Source organism: Asterias rubens, chromosome 2, assembly GCF_902459465.1.
Source record: "Asterias rubens chromosome 2, eAstRub1.3, whole genome shotgun sequence".
In the NCBI taxonomy this organism is placed as follows: Eukaryota; Metazoa; Echinodermata; class Asteroidea; order Forcipulatida; family Asteriidae; genus Asterias; species Asterias rubens.
The window spans coordinates 25,147,892-25,170,900 of NC_047063.1; the positions used below are offsets into that span (position 1 = coordinate 25,147,892).

Sequence of the window (23,009 nt, forward strand, 5' to 3'; positions counted from 1 at the left end):
TCTACCTCCCGTGACTGTTTTAACTAGTTCTACCTCTATGGTTCTACCTCCCGTGACTGTTTTAACTAGTTCTACCTCCATGGTTCTACCTCCCGTGACTGTTTTAACTAGTTCTACCTCCATGGTTCTACCTCCCGTGACTGTTTTAACTAGTTCTACATCCATGGTTCTACCTCCCGTGACTGTTTCAACTAGTTCTACCTCCATGGTTCTACCTCCCGTGACTGTTTTAACTAGTTCTACCTCCATGGTTCTACCTCCCGTGACTGTTTTAACTAGTTCTACCTCCATGGTTCTACCTCCCGTGACTATTTTAACTAGTTCTACCTCCATGGTTCTACCTCCCGTGACTGTTTTAACTAGTTCTACCTCCATGGTTCTACCTCCCGTGACTGTTTTAACTAGTTCTACCTCCATGGTTCTACCTCCCGTGACTGTTTTAACTAGTTCTACCTCCATGGTTCTACCTCCCGTGACTGTTTTAACTAGTTCTACCTCCATGGTTCTACCTCCTGTGACTGTTTTAACTAGTTCTACATCCATGGTTCTACCTCCCGTGACTGTTTCAACTAGTTCTACCTCCATGGTTCTACCTCCCGTGACTGTTTGAACTAGTTCTACCTCCATGGTTCTACCTCCCCTGACTGTTTTAACTAGTTCTACCTCCATGGTTCTACCTCCTGTGACTGTTTTAACTAGTTCTACCTCCATGGTTCTACCTCCCGTGACTGTTTCAACTAGTTCTACCTCCATGGTTCTACCTCCCGTGACTGTTTTAACTAGTTCTACCTCCATGGTTCTACCTCCCGTGACTGTTTTAACTAGTTCTACCTCCATGGTTCTACCTCCCGTGACTGTTTAAACTAGTTCTACCTCCATGGTTCTACCTCCCGTGACTGTTTTAACTAGTTCTACCTCCATGGTTCTACCTCCCGTGACTGTTTTAACTAGTTCTACCTCCATGGTTCTACCTCCCGTGACTGTTTTAACTAGTTCTACCTCCATGGTTCTACCTCCCGTGACTGTTTTAACTAGTTCTACCTCCATGGTTCTACCTCCCGTGACTGTTTTAACTAATTCTACCTCCATGGTTCTACCTCCCTGACTGTAGTTCTACATCCATGCTAATATACAGATCACACCTAGAAATAATGATGGTCTGATAAGGGGAAAACAGCAAAACTTTAAAGACAAACAAACAGCCACAATGTCCAAGGACAAGACAGAGCACAACCAGTTTACCCACGCTTGCCTCTGTCAACCAATCAGAGGAAAGCCCAGCTGTGGTCCTAACCCTTATTGACCAATACCATCAGACACTACTTGAGGTCAGTTAGATTGTTGACCAATCATATTACATCATTGTGGCTCACACCCCAGTCAAGGGGGGTCTTCTAGAAACTTACAATCAGTATAAACATCAACAACTTTGAAGATAAGACGCACCTACATGTTTGCTTCTTAATTTAATTCCTAGTCAAACAACGCATAATAGATTTCAAGGAGTTGGTTTCAATGGTTTCAACTTTTAAAACATCTTCTGAGGGACCCGTTAATGTCGTCTTTTGACAGAAATATCTCAAGGATAACGTTAAACAAAATATTGTGAAGAAAATCGATGAATACTCAAAAAAGATAAATTCAACACAATTAAATCAAGGCCAAGACTCTATAGAAGGGTGTCAATACCCGTGTTATCTAATTGATCAAGTTAGTGCCATTCCTGATTTTAAATCCTCAAAATTGATTTGAAATTCAAAGAACTGCACTCATGAAGACTCCAGGTTCTTGACTAAGTGCTGCAACCCTAAGACTTCAAGTAAATACAGATGAAATACCACAACGGTCTGAGCTCTATGGTCTGAGCTCCTCTGACTTCAAGTAAATACAGATGAAATACCACAACGGTCTGAGCTCCATGGTCCGGTGATGTGGTTTAGTAGTCCTCTTCATTCTCCTTCCAACCAGGCAGCCCAGACCGAGTTACACTGCACTTAAGCATCAGATTAACCCTCGGCTAGCCGTGTGTGTTTCCCAAGACGAAGAAGGATCACTGGACAGGGGTGACTGGCCGCTGGAGAACAGTCTCGCCACTTGAGTGATAACTTGATAGGTCTGAAGAGGCAGCCATGTTCATTCTAGAGGGGCCTTAAGGGCACGATGGAGGGGGGGGGGGGGGTATGTTACTCCAGCCTTACTGACTCTACGTTCTGGCAGTAGTGGTTCTATGCTCCGTGTCTTTATCTCTTGGTTGCTATCATGCATTTATGGATGAGATGTGACACTAGCAGTCATGCGAGGCCAACGCCCGTCCCAACGACTCCCTTTAAAGATCGTGATTAATCTCCTACCACGTCAATTCCCTCCTATCTAAACATACATTTATTTATTGGATGGAAGGCAATGATGAATTATTCGGCAAATTTTATTCCAACATGTAATTTTTGTTTGTTGAAAGGAGGGAAGCCTTAAGAGGATTCAACACAAAGATAATATTGGGTTTTTATTTGATCAGAACGACAAAAAAATATGGTCTTACTCAATTTTCTGAATGGATTTGAGCCGAGTTGAATGGCTGACCCTGAATGTGAAAGGCCAGATTTATGCATACACTCAGGGTTAACACCCTCCTTGAACTTTTTACATCAAATTGTATATTGAAGGCACAAAAGCACTGGGTTGATTTAACATTACAGACAGGGTAGTGTAGTTTTACAGCATGATGGTACGATACCCAAAGCAGACCTCTTAGTAACAAATGAACTGTCAACTCAACGTTTGAAAAACTCAACATTGATGAATATCTTCAACAGGTTTAAATTTAGTTCAATGACCAGACCCAAAGAGAATACATAACTCAACGAACTGTGGAAACGCGCCAAAATTGGCAATCTCTTTTATGCGTTAAACTTAATGGTGTTCAACTATTAACTGGTATTAATCTCATATGACAAATAAATCAAACTTAACATGCAACACACAATGCTAATAGCATCCATCATCTTACTAGTAATTATAAATAACACTAGTTAGAATGCACTATTGACTCCATCCATACACTTACACAGACTGAAGAATACAGCAGAGCTTAATGTTAACACAGACATCAAATCCCAGTAAAATGACACAGCTACCCCCAGAGTATCCCACAATCAAGTCCAATGGGTTGCTTGCGTTTGAACGCCAAAGGGCTAATAATGTACACAAAAGCCACTGATGGTATTGGTAGAGTAGCTGTACCGAAGGGTAACGACCTAAATACCACACACCCTACTCATAATCCCTCCCTATTCCATCTCCTACTAGCCTTGTATCAGACTCAGTCACTACTCTAGAGTTTACTAGCCAGGGGAGGGCATGCACATTACACCCTTCATGCACCTGTACCTAGAAGCTAGTAGAAGCTAGCTACTCAGCTACCCACGCACCCAATACCAGACCAATAACTGAGGTGTTACACCACCTTCAATCATGTAGCAGAGTATCACTGCAGGGGGAACACGGTAAGGGGGCAGACATGGAGAGAATGATATGAGATTTCATGGGGGTCTATGTGAGGGAAACATTAAGCGTCTGAGCCCTATAGGGAGATATTAGCAGTCTGTTACATGAGTGTGTCATTCATTAGCAACCTCGTTCTAGCATTGGCAACGATCGCCCAGGGTAACATTTGTGATTAAAGATGAGTCCCGGAATCTAGATGGTACAAGGAAATTAAGGGAAAGAAGGAAAGATAATACAAGGTTTACTGGTTGGCACAAATAGCACGATTGCCGGACCTGTTAAGTGCGTGGAAGTGGCGGGATTTCATTAGCATGATTAAGTTTTATCCGTTGACTGTGAATGTTGGATGTGAGAGATTATTGAACATGCTTTTGGTGACTGCTTCTTGTAAAGATGGATTACAATGTCAGTGATTAAATTAGGGCATAAATCCTTGAGCTAGTAATCATAATAATTGGGTCTCAAATGATCAGAAAAAATAAACAGAACTTTAAAAGGGTATCCTTTTGCTGTTGACTGTCTCCCATTGCACACGGTTTGGTAGTGGCATATGATGTTCACTGTACAATTATGGAGGAGGCAAATGGTTCACCTCGAACCACCGAGCATGGATAAGGTCATGCAAGTGTTGCACAACTAAGTACAAACACTTGGAAACCTACAGTTCACATTCACATAACATTGCTAGCAAACAAAATTATGCACTTTTAGGGATCCCAATGACTAGCCCATAGGTTCATCTTTGAGAGGGCAAGGCCATTTTCATTTTGCAATGGGCACTTCCATTGGAAAATCTTGAAGTCTATCGGAAAGTTTTAAAGGGGCATCATGGCCTAGCCCAGGGCAACGGCGACAATGGCCTCCATTCAATCACAGGCCTGCAATGTGCAGGATTCAAATGAGACTTGCATCAAAGTATTTGAAAATAGACAGTTACCCAACAATGCATTTGTTTTGCTACACACCCACAGGATCATCTTTATTGAAGATGATCAGACATTCTGATCGAAACGCTGATCGAACACTGGTTCTTCTTTATCTTCACCATGAAAAGTGTCAAATCAATCTTAGGCGCAATTTTAATTTTACATAAGAAAGTTCAACTGTTTATAACTGTGTATGAGGTGCACATAAACCTATAACACTTCTACAATACAAGATACATGATAAAAATAACTTACAGTTAGGACCTTTGCACAAGCAGGATAATAGCTGAAACACTTAAGCAGAAACTCTAGTTGTATACATGTAATTGGCTGCCAGTGAATATTTGTGTCCTGTTTGAATCCCAGTCAATCTGCACTGCTCTAGTTGGAGAGTGCATATGTACATGTACAATGTAGGTTTTTTATGTTACTGTTCCAAGTACAAGTGACTTACAGTCACACACAAAAAAAAACAGTTCAGGAATGTCACAATATCCACGCACTTCAAACGTCACAATTTATAGCCACAAATCACTCCCTATTCATGACCTTCTGCGTTTCTGATGGATCACAATATCATCTTTTCCTTGATGATGAAATGAAAAGGTTCCATAGAAAACTTTGATGGTCTATTTTGCTGTTGCATTGAGGCCCAGCAGACGGTGACCAACATAAGAGTTGGTGCCAAATGGTATTACACTTGACAAGTTGAAACAGTTTCTTTGGATACAGGAAGAATAAAGCATCACGGCTGAACAGACACATTCAAGCACCAAGTTCCACTAGTGCACCGTCTTTATTGACTTTCTCACAAAATGGGTATTTCAAATTATATCACGCAGAACCTGCAGTTTCCTTGGTATTATTTACCATCTGCATTTATTGCTTTGTGGTTTGGCGGCACAATGGTGTTATAAATTGAGAAATATGATTTGTGATCATCATGTGTGGCAGGATGAGGTTAGTATGAAGGTATCAGAGCACAGAAACAATACAAACGAGTCAAGGTACCAAGCTTTCGTTCTCATGAAGGGATACCATAGTTTTTTGCCAAACCACAAAATGCCAAAAATGTTTCTCTTTATCCATAGTGATGATTTACAGCACTTGGGAATTCTCAGCAACACTTTGGTATTAAATTTGGTAATAGTTGCAACAACCTTTTACCGAGGGTGTTGAAGGAGAAATTGCCATAACTCTGATAATCTCGCTGATCAAAAAATAGGACCACCCACATCAAAGACAATAAAGTGAAAACAATAAAATGCAAATCTGTCAATATGATCACTAGTTACAACATTTATTCTTTATGAACAGAGATTTCCACACTACAGTGAAACCACAAATATTTGGATAACTATTATATCCACTGAAGAGGAAAACACAACTTCATTAACAATGAACTTTGTCACCCACAAAAATGTTAGCACCTAAACCATAATAGGATTTCTGATCTTAACAAAGTGAATACCACTTCATTTAATTCTTCGTCAAATTAAATCAAATTATTTCAATATCTTAGTCTGAAGGCCAAGCTCATAATCAAGCAACCTCCACTATTGAGTTGACTTCAGTCACTTTGTCCATGTACAGTATTGACCAGAATGTCATAACAGATAGTGTACCAAGGATACAAACACATTGTAGGCTTAATACTTGAAAAGCTTCCCTTGAATGTGAAGGCTGGGAAGATGAACTAAAGGGTCATCAAATTTTCTGTCATATAAATTTGCTTATCGTGACATACATGTTTTTATTTTATTTTAATCTAGCCAATGATGAGTTTTGAATTGCGTGAAAATTGTTTGAAAATTGAAATTGTTTGTTGGCGTTGGTTCCCTCCTTGTTGCTGACTCAGTACCTCCCAGATGTTACAGTTCAGGAGGTTAACAGACTCGGTGCATCATCACAAATACATAACTAGAGATTCAGACACAAGTTGTCATCTCTTTCTCCTCACACTATGGTGAATGGTTTACTTTCTCAAGAAACTTGAAAGGCTCTAGGGGATTTTGATTGTTTTTTAAGTAAACATTCAACTGTGTAAAAAATGCAACCCCTAAAATGAAAAATGCAAATCAGACAAAATAATCCCTGGTCCATTCTTGAATGATTTAACCACTCAGCATTTACAGCAAGAAATACAATGCCTAAGTTACCTGTGCTAGTTGTAGTTATTGAGTTCAGTCCACACACCAGTGCACAATGTCCCCACATGGACGTTCTACCTCTAGATCCACTTTCAATTCTCCAAGTGCTTCTTTTCTCAAACTAGATTATCACCAATTTGGCTCCATCTCTCCAAATAGGGTTTCCTCCATTACAACTTCAATTAAAAACCCACACACCTCGACACCCCTAGCACAACACTAAACCTACTGCCACAGGGTTCTGCTCTACTTAAGCCCATTACAAGATACTTTTCACCTGTACCCAACTGAAAAACACTTCTTTACCCTCTGGGCTCCTACCAAAACGCACCACACACCACCCAGCGTACAAACTATGTACCTTTTGCTTCCTCCGTTTGCCGGTCATTAAACTTGTTGTTGTCCGGCCTCTAATTACGTCTGTTTATGCCAAGACGATGGATTCGACCGGACATGAGTCTCAAAAGAAAGCCGCTGTCCATTCATCGGTGGAGTGCGGCAGACACAAAGAGAGTCTGGGCCGTGTACGAGGGATGGAATCACTACAACCGGTTCCCTCTTGATAAAGACAGACACCTCGGCATTGTATGGGGATATTCATGCTGGAATGTACCTCTCGCTCCATCAATGGAAGCTTAACGCGGTAAACAGGTCATCCATCAAGCATCCCAACAAAACAGTGGACATTAGTGTTTCTATGAAAGCCTATAGCTTCTATCATAATGATGGAATGTTTAAATGGTATCATAAATGTCATTCAGATGAAAAGAAATGATCAGACATGACATTCATGTCTTTTACAGACTCCTAGTTAATCCAATAAGTCACAGAAGCAGTGACATTTTGAGAACATTCAATGGAGCAGCCTTTTGCCAAGATGTTGGAGCAGCCTTTTGCCAAGATGTTGAGTAGGATTACAGACTTTGAAGTTGGCTCGACGACAAGCAAAGGGTAGCACTGTACACGAAGCAAGCAATGTTCCAGAGTTTACATAATTGAATAATAAACTAGCATTTTTATAACCTTTATCAGTCATGATAATCCTAACCCTCCCAAGTTCTTCTGTATTCTCTTCTCTTTGCTAAAGTAAAGGATTGAGAAGGATTGAGGTTTGTAGTTCTTGCTTATCACAGGGTCAGGTATTCCAATATGTAAGTCCAACCATGTTGACATGGAATGACATAGGACAGAAGGATATTGAGTACATCTGTGGGCAAAAAAGGCCTAGATGGAGAAAAAGCTTTTAGGCATCAGTGAATGGTTGCATGATTTCTTTTGAAAAGAAGAAGAAGAAGTATTTAACCAATTTGGATCATTCACAGTTAAAAAATCAGAATTCTGCAAGCTATTCACTCAGCAACAGCAAAGACACCCCCCAATTTCCATAGTGGTTTAACTTGCTTTTAAGCAAATAACAAACTATGGAGGAGCGGGCGTACAGGAGCTTTAAGTTGTGTTAACTTTGTACCACAATAACAGCTCTCGAAGCTTGAGTACTTTACAAACCATCAACAGCAGCTCAACAACCTTTTCTCATTACAAAACAGAATTTATCTCTTTATCGTTCACAAGACGAGCAACAGAGTTACACCACTGATCCCTCTTCCTTGTCCGAACATCTGACTGATGTCCAGTAAACAATCTGCGGAACTGAAGCCCTAGGAATGATATAAGAAAGCCTGCTGCCAACACAATCACACTCTGAGCACTGAGCGATTCCCTTTTGACACCAACTCACAATTAGCAGTCCATCTATTGATGTAACTGCCACTAACTGTGGCGCTAATAATCTTTTAATTATTGACTTGATAGTTTGGGTAAATAAGTAGCACCCTGGAATCACGAATGCATCAACAACTTAGTCTAGCCACAGAGGGCAGACTAACCTGATGTCTAAAGGGGAAGTAATGTCCCAAAATTATGTCCAAGTTGGTGTGTGGTATGTTTCTTTTTCTTAGGGCCATTCCTGTTTAAACCTCAGCTTCCTCTGAATAAATATCGGAGTTTTTAAATAAATGTTTCCTTCAGTTTGAATGATGTAGAGAGAAGGTGTATGTATACAAAGCTTGGGGCTGATGTTTGAGACATACTGAGTCTCATCAGTCTTCATCAATAAAAGAAGGAAAAAAAAACCATTAAGAGATGCCCTGCTGATGTGTACTTGTTTGAGGAGGTCTTGCAGACTCTACACTGCAGGGAAGATACTGGCTTGGCTTGAGCCACATACTTTGAAAGTTACAGCCAGGGTACACAACCTCCAGCTTAGGAATAGTTGAAATAGAATATTTGCAAATTCCAAATGTGATGGTGATAGGCAGTTCACAATCTACCTATCATAACACATTGTGCTTCTTGCAATAAAGTTAATGGCCTGACGTTTTGACACTAGCAGAGTCTTTTTCAATGGCTACAAAAAACCTAGATCATTTTATCTATATTCTTTTGCAGCAATCTTAAAAGATAACTTTGTTTTGTTTCTTCACAGTATTATTTCTTCGATCCTACCATTAATATTAACAAGCACATTCCATGTGAATTCTGCTGCAGAGGTTTTCTCATAACATAAATTTTAAAAACAAACAAAATCTCCCCTCAAATGTCAATCAGAAATGAAAAAACAAAGACTGTCATTTTGACAACATGATTTACATAATATGTATAAATGTTTCTAAATATTGATTTGAGAAGCTTAATACATGTGAAAATATAAATCAGCACACTTGGTTAGAAACAGGGGCGCATAGAGAGTGGCTATATCTGTAATAACCTTCTAGTGGTTTCATCCTGGAAAATTCCATTTGCCAAGAGGGCATTGTATCATTTAATCAATCTATCAATAAAGTATCAATCAATTAATAAGTCAAACAACCATTAGTGAAGTGAATTTTCTAGTAATGTATTCTGAGGCTTTTCGATAAGTGAAGAAAAGTTAAGCAAAAGGAAGAAAAATATGAGATGACCTGCCTAATTGACTATTTGCAAAGAAATTAATACATTTTGTTTTTGTGTTTAAAGGAAGTATAAATCCATTGGGTTCCTTAAGTTAAATTAATATGGGCCAAGTGAGCCAGAAACATAAACTGAAGAATGCTCAGTGCATTTCTTAAGTTAGTCATGTGCGTTTTTGTACCGGTAGCTTCCCATCTTATAATGACTGCAGCTGTCATGATGCCTTTACACTAGACCAGCATTTACCCATGCACCACAGACGTCCTTTCTTATGAGCTGCCTAATTATTCATCTCAGAACCCCTCCCCCCCCCCCCACCCATTACGCTGGTGCTAACTAACAGGGCCATACAAATACAAACAATATTTTCCTTTCAGCATCTGATCCATTATTACATTGACCCACTTACAAAGCCTATGATTATCTTTAATTGACATTAAATCTATTGGTTAAAGCTCGGTGCGTCGATAACCAACAAGCGCTTAGCAGCTAGCCTAGAGACTGACAACCAAATATTGCTTTTAACCTCGACTAGAGAGGTTGAAGTCATTCATTAAGTCTGTATTGATATTGTAGAGCCATTTCGAGCCTCATTCATAAAGGAGTATGTTTTAATTGCCTTGCTGGCAGATTTCTAAGGTAGGACTCGTTGGTTTATGTTAAAAGGCCTGTTACTTCACTGATGAGGGAATCGCCCACCGCTCTGGTCATTGACTTAGTGGACATTAAAATGGTTCAGTAGAAATTTATAATACCCTAATAAAGAAGTACCATAAAAACAAAAACCATACTTAACTAACAGGCCTATAATGTGAGACAAGCCACTTGTAAATACTAATTTTAATCAGGTTTTCAAATACAAATTTAGAATTGTTTTCCGCTGCTTGTTATGTTTTCGGGGGAAGCCCAGAAACGTATCGTTTGTACCAATCTAATAATGTTCATGTTCTAAATTGTCTTTTTTCTTTTGAAGTATGTACATATGAAATCAATGTACATTTGTAATAAAATACATTTAAGCTTTCAAAACCTATTGTTTGTAACAATTTCACAAATTTATGTTCAAAATTTGATAAATTTACCCTTTTGAAGTTGGCATACGAAACTATTTGTGATACAACATGCTTTAAAAGAGAATATCAGATATTTGTTGAAAACGTCATTGTTATTAAAAAAATAATTTGACCAAACGTCCCCACCTACCTCTGTGTATTAAAGGTTGGAGATTTATTGAATAGCATTTGAGGAGGAATTTTGAAGTGAATAAATATTATACCAGGAAATGTTCTGCAATCTGTGGTTGCATAACAGAATCTAAGTTCATATTTATATATTTTAATCAAAATATGTGTATGTACTTGTCATAATGTTTTTTTTATTATGTAAACAATTAAAGATATTAAAGGGAAGGTACACGTTTGGTAATTGTCAAAGACCAGTGTCCTCACTTGGTGTATCCCATCATAAGCATAAAATAACAAGCCTGTGAAAATTTGAGCTCAATTGGTCATCGGAGTTGCAAAAAAATGATGAAAAGAAAAAACACCCTTGTTGAACGAATTTGAGTGCTTTCAGATAGGAATAAAATACCTCTAAGCTAGAAGTCTTTTATTATTTTAGTGAGAAATTACCTCTTTCTCAAAAACTAAATTACTTCAGAGGGAGTCGTTTCCCACAATGTTTTATACTATCAATAGCTCTCCAATGCTCATTACCAAGTCAGTTTTTAAGTTAATACAAACACATGTATTTGTTTTGAGTAACTACCAAACATGTACAGTGCCTTTAAACTGATAGTGAAACTAAATCCAGCAAGAAAGTAAATTAAATACACAATGGTCATGAAACAAACACAAATTGTGAATTTTGACTTTTTTTCTGAAAATATTGAAAGACTACATGAATATTCTTCCAGTTTTTTTGAAACTAAACCCTATTAAAAAAGAAATGAAAAAAAAATGATGTCATTTGAGTACAAAATAACGTTGTCATTAGGTAGTGAGTTTGTGAAACCATTAATTGTATGTGAAACTAATTAAAGTACATTCCCTCGAGTTTTTGTTATTCTTCTTAAATGATTCAAAAGTGAAACATTATTATTTGACAAAACAGCAGCTGAAATCGCATATACAACAAAACAGTGTTAAATTTACATCTTTGTGTTTGAACAATGATTAAGAAATTATCACTTGCTAAAAAAAGAAATAAATGTCTTCAATGCTTATTTTTCTCCAAGAAACTTACAATTGATTAAAATGTATTTTGATTAAATAATAATAAAAGACCAATGACTATGGTGCTGCACAGTATCTGAAGGACTCTTCAAGGTGCCGGTCGATAGCAAATCACTGTGGTTCAAACGAAAGATGAATAGGTCTTTGAAGAACCTAAAGTTCAGTTCACGTCTATTAATTCATTCAAATACATTGTTTTATTTGGCACTTACCTGCTTTTCCAGTAAAGTTCTCTAAATCATCAAAAGCATCTTAGACATAAACTCCTTCACAAGAATCGCATTGGTGTGTCCAGCGATAAAGTATCCATCATATTTGCTAGTTAATACGACAATCTCTTGTATTTGGATCTTGGAATGTACTAACACATACTAATCATGCATTAAACACACCCATGTGATCCTGTCACACGGTATACACGCAACCTTACACCAAACCCTAGTGCTGACTACGAGAAGACCACAGTCAAACCTGACCAGGCTGCTGGCTGTGAGTGGCTCAACATTTACACACGTCGTCATCACTGAGTAGTGCCCTACTGCCACGCACAATTATGCCACCAGGGTGGGTAATTGATATCAGACATACATATGTATACAAAGTTTGCGCTATAGCTGACCGGTTGAAGGCAGCAAATCACTGCAGGACACCGGTGGCTTCGTGTACAACATAAACCCAGCAAAATGTTTGCCAGGGAACACTGTATGAAAGCCCTCCACCTTCCAAGTAAAACAAATACAAGCCAAGCGTTGGACGTTCCAGGTTACACAACCCTCCAGGTTGTACAAGAAGATTAAAATAATTTACACAAGTTCAGTACAGGCCGTGATCTACTAATTAAAGCAGTGGGTAGAATAGAAAAGAAAACAAAGATTGAGGGTGGCCCATTGGCAATGTCCATATGCAAATAAGAGTGTAGACTTTCTAACCGCTGTTTGGTGCATAGTATTATAATCCTATTGACAGAGAAATGGCAATGCGGGTATATTACACGTACAAAAGTGAGATAAATCATGTTATGGGATTTTGGAAATGTGAGAGGACATCTTAGGTTACAGATATCAACATATTTCATTTTATTAACTGGCTGTTGATTTAATAAATAATCTCCATAGATTATAAGAAGGGGGTTAGCATTAATTTTTTGTCTGGGGAAAGAAGAAGAGAAAAAAAACCACACGATGTAAGAGAAAAAAGGGTGTTAGTCTCTGAAGACATCGGTGTGCCGGCATGCCTTAAAGCATTCTATGGATTGTGCAACATGATATGCCCTACAGACAACAGGACCTAGAAACAGAGAGGGCAGAGAGAGAGAGAAAACCAGGGCAAATAGGCACAAATTGAGGGATTGATAAATATTGTGATGTGAAGCAAGAAGGGGTTTATAGACTCATGCCCTTTACCTGTATTTGTATTGATGACTCACTCATTTAAGGAATAATGAAATTAACAACGACACCACTACCCCCCCCCCCCTCCAGATTCATATTTCTATTCCCAAACCAATTTCCAAAATGATTTTGATTAATATTTATAACTCAGTGATGCGATCCCATTATCAGCACAGGGAATCCGAGTCCAATTTAAATACGTCCTATGCTGGATTGCTCGGTCTCTCTTCCCCTCTCTCTTAGTGTGAGAAAGAAAAGAAACACAATTGTATATGCAGATATTGGTTTTGATCTGCAGCAATATAATGTTTGGAGAGGCGGGGTAGGGGAGGGGGTAGATTGATGTATCGGCTATGGTTCCATTCAACAATCAGTGAATGATGTCATAGCAAAATACAACACAAAATGTATCCGTTACTACTTAAATACAGACATGGTTATTCATGTTTGGTAGGGCACTGCCATCTTCATTTTGCAAATAAAGGGTACTTCCATTGGAATAATTTGTAAGTCTATGGGAAACTTTTGAAATAGTCCTGAAAGGCCAAGACCTTAGTGTAATTCCATGCCTGTCATTTCACATTCAATGTGCACAAAACATGATCATAGTCAGTCTATAAATATTTCCCTAAGCCACTCTGACATTTAACTTCTATCCCATGCATTCCTTCCCTTGATGGTTCTCCGTAGTCTATGGCAACTTCATCCTTGGTTATTCCTTTAATCTGGACTTGACTGCTGATGAAGACTACTGCTCTAAAACTCTCTGATGGCTCATTGGTGTATCGTGTTGGAATATTTAAGGAATGGTATGCCCACTGGTCCTCTTATAGTTAATTAGAGAGATGTAAATAATGTTTAATTGCCATATAATCTCTTAAGGGAGCCCCTGACAAGCAACTCATCCATAATACATTATTAATCAATCAGTGATTAGTGATACGACACCAAGAGGGGACATGATGTACTCCTATCATACTGATGTGGATCTAATATATGATTGCTCAAGCCAAGTAGGCTCCTAAAGGGCCTTTCAAAACTATTACCAAAGGCTGTCCATCAAGCCCCTATTGAGCATTCCTACAACAACCACAACTCCTTAGGAGTATGCAGCACTGGCAATCAAATGTACACACAAGTTGCTTACCATTCACATATAACCTACACCCTAATCCTTTTCAGATGAACATGGGTTGTGTATCCCCAATAGTCCACATGTCTTCTCATAATTATAGAAAGTTGGTTTCAAACCATGCCGTGTTATTGTACATGTCACTCCTTGCTGGACACTGAGTCTCAAATCCTCCAGATATTCATTTTAAGAGCAGGCAAGTATGCATGGTCAAATCACATCAGTCAAAAGCTGCATGGGTGACTCCCATTAGGAGGAGGAAACGTCACTGGAGCGTTTAAGACAAAGCAGGTTGACCAGTAGAAGCTGACTGATCATCCATGGGAGTCTCTCTAGTGAAGTTGGAGACAAAAGGAGGTCATCTCATCCATATGATTACATGCAATCTTGGTGATGAAGATGAAACAACCAGATCCCTCAGGATTTATAGATCTTCTAAGATGGACTTTATTCTTACTATTAAGGTTTTGAAGACATCTTCAATGATGATGGTCACGCCTACTCTACAATTTTTATCAAAAGGGGGTGTAAACTTATTCCAAGAAATATTAATCTCCCAGTTCGTGTTAGAAGAACAAAATAGAGCTTTGTCTTCTCTATTCTAAGGTGACTCATGATTGTAGCATTGTCTTTATACACCAGTGTCAATTAGGCCTAGTGTCAATATCACCTGCTCAGACTTCTAGATGCATCCCTTCAAGCCCGTTTAAGATTTTATATAGGAAATTAGCAAACACGCAAAAATTACTCGGCCGCTAACCTATGAAAAACTTAGTGCTGTGGTAAGCGTCAATCCTATGAGCCATAACATTGGGTCCTGCTGCTGGGTAGACATGAACCATAGCCTAAGCATTATTAAGTTTCAGAAAAGCAATAATAACCTGAAACAATATGAGAACAATAGTGCTCTCAGAACGAGAGAAAGAGTGATGATGAATCAATACAGGATGACCGTGTAGGCTTACACCCGATGTATTAAGGCCCCTCCCCCATGAGATTCAGAAAAATGCACAAATGAGCAGTTCGACCAATAATAGGACCCCCCCCCCCTAAATGACGCCTTTGCCTTCGCTTGCCCCCCCCCCCCCATGAAAACGTTTGTGTGGACACAGCAGGGATTCTAAGCTCTTGTCTTTGGATACAGTATTGAAGAAGCTGGTTCCGATACTGAAAGATGAACACAGCGCCTTGAACTCTACCAAGCATAAAATGAGATTATCAATGTAATAACCCATGATTCACCTGTCACAGGCCTACCTATGCACACAGAGGTGGGAGGATTCCACCCTTCTAGAAAGGCACAGAGAGGAAAAGACATGTCTTGTTGGTCTGGAATTAATTGATGCCAAGATTTAATTGATGGACGGCGCCAGGGTAGGTGCGCCATTCAACACGCTCCAACGTCCAGTTTACAAGGATTGGCGACGTATTGACCGACATGGAGCATTTAATCAATATTTTTATGACACTGAAAAAAACCCTGAGTGGTTCTAAGCCTTTGAATCCCAAAATATGGAAAAGTTGCTTTTAGCTTAAAATACTTTAATGCATTTAGGCGACAACTCAAGCAAGGCAAAATTTTGACGCTTTTGGTCTAAGTGCAAGAAATTTGTCAAGGTTAAGGACGGGGTATTTATTCATGAATGGTGAGCAAGATATAACAGTTGGTCAATAACTGTGAAACTTGGCACTCGTTCAGACAAAATAGAGCAGCTCTCAACTGGGTTGACTACTGGTGGGGACCGGTCATGGAGCTGTGTTTGTGAAACATGCAGCAAGAAGGGAGCGAAAACCTCTTGTTTTTGTTGGATTGTTTCCCCTTTTTCTTTATTTTCTTGATGTTTAATTGCTAGTTTGTGTTTTATTTATTTATTTATTTGTTTACGTATTTGTTTTGTGTTTATTTGTTTATTTCTTGGATGCAGATGGTTGGCAGTAAGGATATATGATAATTGTAAAACCACAATGCAATAAAACCCACATTATGAGTCTCAAGGGGGGTAGTGAATTAGGGGAGCTTAGTTTATACATCATGAACCATAATACATCTAAACCATAGAGGTCAAGCAATGATTGTGTGCCCTTGTAAACAATAGAAACACAACTCCCAAACACTTTACTAAAACAACAAGGAGTTTTAGAAACAGCCGCAAAACTACTCTAAACCACAAAGAAGCCATAAAACCTAACTGACCTGGCTTAATAAATACATTATCTACAGTCTCTATCAAATGGTGAGAAAATGTGAAGGTTATGGGAATTGTTAACAATTTAACCAAATAAGTTACGATTTGAAGAGTTAGAAGTAGACAGGAATGATTCCCCCTAAAACACTTCTTGTCAATATCTTTCTTGAATGTTTGGGTTTGCTCATAAATTATCAAGTCATACTGTCACTGAGACAGGATGGCACCAATCACATCAATAAAGCCAGAAAGTGCCAAGCGTGCAATATTTCCCACCCTACATTGTGGATTTTGAAATGGGAAATGTACAACCTGCAATGGCTCAAATTTCTTTGGAATTTAACAATAATGGAGAACGTGCTGGAGATGTAAACAACACCCAGATAAGTTTTCTTATGGTGAGAAGTGTCTGATTAAAAACCTCAAAAAAATATTGAAAAAATTTACTCCACGTACATGTGGGTATGTGTAAACATCTATCATGGAGAACAACAACATCACATGCAAGAAATCATTAAGGAGTCGTTCCGAGAAACTGAATTTAAAGTGCCTTATAGGACCAGGTTTGACAAGTAAGTGCCAATGTTGATTTGGCAGCAAGAGCATTCAGTGTCATTCAAAAACACAAGTACAGTAGCATAGGCCTGCACTTAATCAATCATGAAAAGCAAACAAATATGTAGGCAGTGGAGTAATGAGTTGGATCCACTTTGAAATCTGGACTTTTATATAAAACATATTGGAAAGAAAATGTTACAATAGCTTGTTTTTAAAATGTACAACAACTTACCTTGATGTAAAATTATCTTATTTTAAAAAGAAAAGGACATCTACAGCTGAGAGCTATGAAAAGGGGTTTACGGAATACGGAAACTACAGTTTGATTTGACCAGAAGTGCCCCTACAAAAAATTGTGCACTTTCTTGTGCCCCATAACACATCAATGTGATGAGATTTTATACAAGTAATGGTGTCGGCGCGATGGCAATACATTGTATCACTATCTCTTCACTCAACCCCTTCAACAAACCCAAACAAATGCAACAAAAGTGCTCTGAAATTCACACACAAGGGAGAGAGAACCCCAATCTTGTTGTCACGTTGCAATAATATTCAGTATTATTTCAGTATCAAGACACAAGAAACACGATGACAGAAAGAAAGCAGTCATCCACTTGACTGAAGGAATCACAAAAGCAGGGTCTACAGTTATGTTTCTATAGGTATAATGCACCCAATTCCATGCATGACAAATACCAAAGTACAGCGACTGAGCAGTTTTTACGCCACAAAATAATTTCTGCACCTTCTCACGCCACGGTTATTTGGACAGTGAATAATCCAAAACGATATACACAAAAATCTGCTGGATTTTTTGGGCTCCTTCAGGGAGAAAAGTGCCAGGGGAGTAGATGGTGGGGGAAGTCTTGGAAAGTAATAAGCACTGGCCACAGTCCTTGTATAGGTGGGACACAAAGGCAGAGAATAGGGGTGTTAGCAGCTATTCCTCAGGCAGACACAATAGGCAAGTGTGGAACAGCCTAAGGGCTATGTACACAGCACATTATTGAGCAGGCTGGTGTAGTGTACTCAATTGTAGAGGATGTAGAATTGCCTGAAATGCAATAGTAGGGTAGAGTGTTAAGGTGTTGACCAGGTTGTTGGAGAATATTAGACTGTATAGGGAGAAGAGGTGTTGATAGTCTCAACTTCAAAAAGTGCCTCACCAAATTTTGTTTTTTGTGATGGTAAAAAGTGTTTGTATTTTAAAACTAAAAGTTGAGAACAAACAAAAAGGAACAAGTGGTTTTTTTGAAACGGTAAAATAACAGCCCAGTTACTTCCCAAATCTGGATACTTTTTATACTTTGCATACTAGCCTTCAAAACCCCATTCTTCTCAAATCTCAGATCAATCGCAGCACGGGAAAGAATTCTTCAATCGTGCTAAATGTCCAGTCCTACTTATTTTAAGGCCACGTCATACAAGAAACCTTACAGGCAACCAGGTCCAGGTAATCCTCATTATAGAAATCAAAACATTCACATTTACTTGAAGGTAGTAATTTGTTAGACGTCATGCTGTTTGAAGAATGTCTTTTTTTGCAGACAGTGACTTGTTCAAAGCAAACTATTCTGAGCTAAGTAGATTGCAATGTGCTTAGCAGTTATATGAGACATGTAAGGTAAGGATCTCTGTATTAACACGTAATGAGTGCACAAACCTAATCAAGTAAGATGCATCATGTGTGTGCAGTGTACCTAACATTGGCCCAATGCTACATAGGTTTGATTACGGCGCCAGATTGCGTGACTTGCTCTCACCATGATTTGACTCAGTCTTATTCGGGTCCATGAGCAATTTCAGCACAGATATTAGCTTTCTGCCTAGTTGGGAATTCGCCGCCTTAGGGCGGATATGCTGAGAGCAATCTACCAGGAGACCGCCATGAATTCAAGATGCCATGAGAAATATCTCCAATGCAGATTCTAAATTTAATATTATTGAATCTTCTTGGGCCTCTTCTTGGCTGATATTTTCTGGACTTATTATTATTTGAAGACTTTTAAATTACAGGGGAAACTCACATTAAAATATCGTTGTATAGATTTTGCACTTCAACTGTTAACATATTTGAATCAAAACATCAGCCATTTACAAACCACTCAAACTGACTGTAATTATTGTATTGTTACAATTTTTGACATTGTTTTTAACCAAAGGTTCAATAAAGCAGACAGCTTTTGTTCATAGAGAATTTCAGGCTAAAGAGCCACACTCTGATCCTTGCTAATTTATTGGTGGAACATGCATTACATTATTTTGCCAAGCACGACTGCCGAGACGCTGTAACATTGTAGTCCAATATGGATAACTGTATCCAATACAGGATGCTTCACCTGCAAAGTCTCATTCCCACATTAATAATTTCTGCCCGTTTGTGCAAATGAGGCAAGGTCCTGCCACAGCCGACGAGGTTGGCGTCTATACATGGATCAATCCACGTTGTTAAGAAGTTTTGTCAAAGTATTTTAAAAGACTTGGTCCAACGAGTTTCTATGTCTTGTGTTCATTGCGAACAAATTTCAAGTGACAAGAATTGAATCATTTCTTTGAGGATGCCGCAGAATGTAATCACAAAGTAAAATCTGGCTTTTCCATATTATAAAGGTCTAGATTTCAGCAAGTGATTAAATTCTGTCACAATAAAGGTAGACAATAATACCTCCTCCATCTTTGGACAATGCCCTCACATGTTTTCAATTTTCGATACTACATCATGTACCGGTATGTAGTTTCCAGCTCGATTCTGAAAATAAGACAAACTATAATTCTGGGCATCTGATTCTCATCACACTATAACCATTCAAAGGTCATTTCAAGTTCACTCCAGTCTCACTATGACTATGTGACAACTACATACTGTAACCCTATTATAAATTGAACCAGAGACATTCAAGTATATTTCTGCTTGCAACCAGGCTGCTTTCAACTAAAGGTCAGCTATTTGATTTGTTTTCTTTTTCCTTCTATGCACATCAATGAAACCAAACCGAGGTTTAAGGGCTACATAGTCTGATCCCATTCACTTTAAGCGGAGATCAGTTAACACTATTACTGTTGCATTTGGGGAACATTACAAGCATTGCACATCATGAAGAAGTCTGTAGGGGGATAATGAAAAGACAACTCCGTTCGATCAGCATGACCAGAACCAATCAGCAGTGATATAAATAAATGATATCTGACACACATAGGAAGCTAGTTTGCAGTATAGCACAACAACGCTTGTCATACACCACGACATGATTTGAATGTTAAAAGGGTACAGAGAGTTGACCGAGTCAATTTACAATTCTTAAGTCAGACTGGAATCCAATACACTCCAGTGCGTGTACGATACATGCATACATTGTTAACGTTTTAACTGAATGTATACATACAATACGTGCATGGCAAACACAATTTTGTACATTGCGGGTGTAGAAACTTACAAGATCATGAAATGGTTAGAATTAGGTTCTTGCACTTTTAGGATGACTTCTGACGGTTACTCCAAAACAAAAACAATATATAGGCCTACTGAACTAAGATAATGCTGTACCATTAGGGCAATGGTTTATAGTAACTGATGTCAGAGGTTATATCCCTTTATTTTCCTCTATACTCAAAATGTATGCACATTATACATCTAGGGCATAATCAGTAAAAATACAAAGATTTGACAAGGCACATTATACATCTAGGGCATAGTCAGTAAAAATACAAAGATTTGACAAGGTTATTTTAAGGACTAAGTTTATTTCAATGACTGTTGGTAATTTCAAACAATGGAAAAGTCTTTTTGACCCAAATAACATCATAAAATGGAAGTGTAAGTTCTATACACCCAGCGCATGTACAACTTTCATTTTTCAATTCGCCCTGATTAAGTAAAGTTACTGGCAACAAACACAATGCTGGCTCTAAACTAAAGTTCACAACTGTTAAAAAACAAAAAACAAAATCAACGTAGATTAAGGTAGATGTTTTGCAAACATCGCGCATTAATTTTCAACCCCCCCCCCCCCATGTATATATCTTTAGAGTTTAAAAGGTCTAAGGCATTCAGCAAACCTTGACGCATTATAATGAGGTTCTTTAGTTGGCTTATTTTGCGCCCAGTTGGGGGGCATAAAGACTTGTCGCGTAGGACTACACAGCTATGAAAAGCAACTGAAATGAAATACTCTCTGCACTAGGCCAGGAACAATGTACCAGTAATTGGGTAGCGCTCCAGTACACTCAACTCCAAATATTGTGGTTATTTTCCACACTAGCTTCGCTTAACACACCTCCCAGCCCCATCTCCCCTCCCCCCCCCACACTACTAAGGTTAAATTGCTTTGATTGTCTAACAACGTTTGGAATTTTGTTATCAGAAATGGATATTAACCCTTGACTACCAAATACTTGGTAAGAGGTTAATTTACATTTCTGAAACAAAATTCCAGACTTCTCCCAAGTGGCAGAATTTATTTTTACCACATAATATTCTAGCTGATTGGGGACCGTCTTTGTGGATGTCCATATAAAGGTACACAACTGAATATTCCCCAACAAATAATTATCTCTAACACATGATTAAATTGTTCTCCGGTTCTCCTAAGGGTAAATAGAAGGAGTACAACTAGCCTGATGTTTTGACCTGCACTGACCATCACTGACAAATGAAAACATTTGGGGTTCAATGCATCAATACTTCATACAGTACATGTACATGTACACTCTGTTCTTACCGGTCCTACTACTTGCCGTCAACTCGCCGACTTGCCGTCAACTCGCCGTCAACTCATTTTCGTGCCGTCAACTCATTAAATTTACATTAAAAATTTATAAATGGGACACGGAAGTGTTAAGTCTGGGCTAAACTACATATTTCTCATGGTTTTCGGTAAAAATTCATTCATCAAAACGACTTTGTGTTGATAAAAAAAAAGTACCAATCATTGACATCTTGGGCCAAGACTAATCAATGTGAAAAAGCAAGATGGCGGCCGACGGTTTTGCTGTTTCGAGATAATTTTTTCACGAGAAAAAAACTCAATTTTTATTCCGAAATATGACCTAAAACTTTCGCGAATTCTCTTTGAGCTGATACTTTACAGTTCTATGCTTCTTTTGTGGATTTTTAATGTATATTGGAGGAGTTGACGGCGAGTTGACGGCGCAAGTGAGTTGACGGCGAGTTGACGGCAAGTAGTAGGACCCGTTCTTACTTATATTTTAGTAAACTTAGTTTTTACCCATGAGGTAAATTTCTTCATCGAAATACAGCTCCAGACTGCAGTGCACTGAAGTCAAAACAGATGTGAATAATTTCAAATAATCAATCGCTAAATACGTACTTTAAACATACAATTTAGAAACAGACTGTTATCGCCAACGAGAACTCAAACAAGCTTGCACCAAAAAACTTTTTTCATTTAACACCAAACTACATTTTAAAGAACAATATTTTATGAAACTTACCACTTGTTCACTTAGAGTAAATCATATAAAAGTTTCACTTTGATAAGAGAAACTGGATCCAGGATTTAGAAGTAATAGTCCATGAGAGAATGAGAATCTTGTGTATGTTTGCCCTCAGTCTAAGATCCTGTATTGACAAGCGGTGTGTGTCCTATCTTTAGCACAACCCCTACCAAACTACACTCTCTACCATAATGATCCCATTCTCAATTTCAATGTTGCATTCCCCCACCAACAAAAGCTGCCATGCACACCTGTGGGTGAGTCACCACAACAAAGCCCCTACCAATAATAGAACAGTCTCAGCAAGGTCTTTAGAAATGCAAATTTAGCACAGTTCATTTTACAAAATGGGGGTATTTGAATTTGATGGTGGGTGGGTTTAGGTTGAGGGATCTAACTAGAGGATTAGAGGACCTTGATTTCAGTGTTGTTCTGGATGGTGTGGGGATTTAACAGGGATTGTGTATTGTGAGGATTATGCTGATTTAATGTGAGAGGGTGGCAGCCTTGTCAGAATAGGGA

The 23,009-nt window shown here is 38.5% G+C and overlaps 1 protein-coding gene across 3 annotated transcripts in view; it reads right to left on the reverse strand.

The window, feature by feature from the left end:
• LOC117304627 (prickle-like protein 2) overlaps window positions 1–22,640 on the reverse strand; it is a 36,468-nt gene extending 13,828 nt beyond the window's left edge. The window contains exon 1 of one of the 3 annotated variants that reach the window (XM_033789186.1): window positions 22,485–22,640. The gene's annotated coding sequence lies outside the window, so the exon portion shown is untranslated. Of the gene's footprint in view, window positions 1–4,685; window positions 4,709–11,975; window positions 12,278–22,484 lie in introns of those variants that run through there. The other 2 variants (XM_033789177.1, XM_033789194.1) reach the window with 2 other exon arrangements.
• Between the last annotated feature and the right edge of the window lie 369 nt (window positions 22,641–23,009).